This window comes from Tarenaya hassleriana, unplaced genomic scaffold, assembly GCF_000463585.1.
Source record: "Tarenaya hassleriana unplaced genomic scaffold, ASM46358v1 Cleome403, whole genome shotgun sequence".
Lineage (NCBI taxonomy): Eukaryota > Viridiplantae > Streptophyta > Magnoliopsida > Brassicales > Cleomaceae > Tarenaya > Tarenaya hassleriana.
Window position 1 is genome coordinate 53,397 of NW_010966897.1, and position 3,798 is coordinate 57,194.

The following is a 3,798-nucleotide window of genomic DNA, read 5'->3' on the forward strand; positions in this document are numbered from 1 at the left end:
ACACTCATGGAGCAATGTCATCATATTATGTCAATCCCTACACAACAAAACGTGAGAACAAAGCCCAGATGTCTTATATTGGGTCTGAATATGAGTGGTGGAGTATATGAGCTGATCAAGGGCCCACGTTGGTTTCTATTGGTCAAAAGAGACGTTAGGGGCAGCCACAATCAAGGAGAGACGTTGGAGATATGCAGACATCTAAGGAGAATCAAATCTGGTCAAATAACATCACACTTACCTTATTTGTCTCAATCAGCCTTGTATTTCCATGTCTTCAGATTGTGTTTATCTGCTTTCCTGGTTTATTCAGCTTTTGTTTTTTTTCTATATATGTAATCGGTTATATCATGAATCAGAATAAGAAATGAAGGAGATGTATTCTCCATTTTCGTCCTTAACCTCCATCTCATTTATTCTCCTATTCTTTTTTGTTGTTTTTCCATTCTCCATCTCTAAAACTCTAAATTCCTTCATGGTATCAGAGCTCTAGGGCAAAATATTGTGTTAAACACCAACATTCCGCTGCAAAAGAATCATTCTTCCACAATTTTTTTTATCCCTCTCGACCTCCTTTTAAAGGTGCAGAGGAGAACAAGTTGTTATGGCGATCAGAATCCATTCAAAGGATCTGAAAGTTGTTGGTCTCTTCCAACAAATTCGAAGACTCAAAACAATCCATGATGATTGGTTTCAAATCACCGCAGAGGAGAAAAGCCTTCAAAACATGGAAGTGTGGAGCAATATCAAAGAAATCAATCCAAACCTCACAACCGAAGAGCGTAAACTTTATATCTTTCTTGGCTTTCTTGATGGAATTCATAATGGTTTAATTTTGCAGATTCTCTCATCGAATGAGCCAATCACCACTCAAGAAGCGAAGTTAATGTGGTGTAAAGAACGCATGGAATATCTACAGAAAGGAATTCAGGAAACAAGAAAGGAGCATGAGTTAACCGATATTGCCATTAACATGTTTTTGATGAGTAAAATGGAACAGGTTTCGGTTGAGGGGGAATATGTGCAAATGGATGATGTGCATGACAATTGGGATCCCTACTCTCTTATCCCCAACAATGGTTCAATCCTAGATGAAGAAAAAGTGGAAAGGACTGAACCGAAAGAAGTAATGGAAGAAGAAGCACTGAGCATCCTACACACCGAGAATGAAGATCACAAAGACATGATCATTCGGTCCAACTCTACACCTTTTCCATTTGATTCTAATTCAAATCTTTGTCTTTCTTTGGTTGAAAAGGAACAGGAACATAACACAAATGTGAGCATCCAACCTTTACTCATAATGGAGTCTTTGAAACCAGAAACGATGTTGGTGAATGAAAGAAGCAACAATAAGTTGGTAGAACAATTGGATGTTCTCAACAAAGAGGCCACAGAGCATGAAAATGAGACACCAACAATATCCCAACTACAACTTTTTTCATCCCCTCAAAGACACCCAAGAATCATCTTAATGTGGCTAGGAAATCGGGTTTGCTATTCTTACATATTTCCTATTCAGATTGATCTTTGTGGTTCAAATAACATCTGTAGTTTTATGAGTGATCTTGATCAGAAAATGCATGAAGAATTCTCCAACTGTTTCAAGTACACGAGTGAGGGGGAATGTGGTGAAGCTCTCGTGTGCTTGACAAGAAAAAAGGACACAACAATCATTGATATGACGAGAGGAAAATACGAGACTAGAAATCTGTCCAACGAGAGGTCTATCTGGTCTATGAGTTCCAACAACTTTAGGTTTGGTAAAATGATCTTCGAACCTTATGTTTTGTATCCCGGTGAAAATACTCATATATTATATGATGATAAACAAAACGTGAATCTCACTTTTCAAATGAAGTTTTATGACTTGAGAACATCAAATTTAGAGTTCATATATGCTAGAACATTATTTCTATTGTTATTTGATGAAAAACATACCCTTACATCTTTGCATTCAGTTTCTTTTATCAAATGGAGTGCTATGGCCTCCTTTATATGTTCTAATTATCTGTTTGAGCATATGCAGGATTTTAAAACAAATGTAGGATACATGGAAAACTTGAAGAGAAAGGAACCGCCATGGATGGAGCTTGGATGCTTGGAAAAGAAGCAACACATTCTCTTTTCAAGATTAGCTTTACAAAATCTCTCCAAGCTAATCTTGAGGGGGAATGTTGAAGCAAAGAATGAATTCAAACCTAGTCCTCACACACTCATGGAGCAATGTCATCATATTATGTCAATCCCTACACAACAAAACGTGAGAACAAAGCCCAGATGTCTTATATTGGGTCTGAATATGAGTGGTGGAGTATATGAGCTGATCAAGGGCCCACGTTGGTTTCTATTGGTCAAAAGAGACGTTAGGGGCAGCCACAATCAAGGAGAGACGTTGGAGATATGCAGACATCTAAGGAGAATCAAATCTGGTCAAATAACATCACACTTACCTTATTTGTCTCAATCAGCCTTGTATTTCCATGTCTTCAGATTGTGTTTATCTGCTTTCCTTGTTTATTCAGCTTTTGTTTTTTTCTATATATGTAATCGGTTATATCATGAATCAGAATAAGAAATGAAGGAGATGTATTCTCCATTTTCGTCCTTAACCTCCATCTCATTTATTCTCCTATTCTTTTTTGTTGTTTTTCCATTCTCCATCTCTAAAACTCTAAATTCCTTCACAAAACACGTTTAGAATGCATCCAAACACATTTAGAGTGCATCCAAACATGTTTAGAGTGCGTCAAAACATACTTATAGTGCATCCAAACATGTTTAGAGAGCATCCAAACATTTTTAGAGTGTGTCGAAACATGTTTAGAGTGCATCCAAACAGACTTAGAGAGCATCCAAAGATGTTTAGAGTTCGTCAAAACATATTTAGAATGCGTCGAAACATGTTTCGAGTTCGTCTAAACATGTTTTGAGTGCAACAAAACATGTTTAGAGTGCATCTAAACACACTTAGAGTGCATCCAAACACGTATAGAGTGTGTCCAAACACATTTAGAGTGCGTCCACATACTTTTAGAGTGCATACAAACATGTTTAGAGTGCATCGAAACTTTTTTAGAGTGCGTCAAAACATGTTTAGAGTGCGTCGAAATATGTTTTGAGTGCAATAAAAGATGATTAGAGTGTTGAGGAATAAAAATAAAAGGAAGATTGAGCAACCAAACCGAGAATGCAAACCGAATAATCTGCACAATCATGGAGATAAGATCGTTTGAGATTTGGGAGATATTCTGAAAGAATAAACTAGCACAGAATCGGCCAAGTCATCCATGAATCGCTCAAGGAATCAGTCAAATCATTTATTCACCAATCACAATCCATATACATTTTGAGTGCATCCAAATACATTTTGAGTGCATCAAAACATGTTTAGAGTGCGTCAAAACATACTTATAGTGCATCCAAACATGTTTAGAGAGCATCCAAACATTTTTAGAGTGCATCGAAACACGTTTAGAGTGCATCCAAACAGACTTAGAGTGCATCAAAAGATGTTTAGAGTTCGTCGAAACATATTTAGAGTGTGTCGAAACATGTTTCGAGTGCACCAAAACACGTTCAGAGTGCGTCAAAAAATGTTTAGAGTGCGTCGAAAAATGTTTTGAGTGCAATAAAAGATGTTTAGAATTCGTCGAAACATGTTTAGAGCACGCTAAAACATATTCATAAAGCATCCAAACATATTTAAAATGCGTCGAAACATATTAAGAGTGCATACAAACATGTTTAAAGTGCACTAAAACATTTTTAGAGTGCGTCGAAACATGTTTAGAGTGC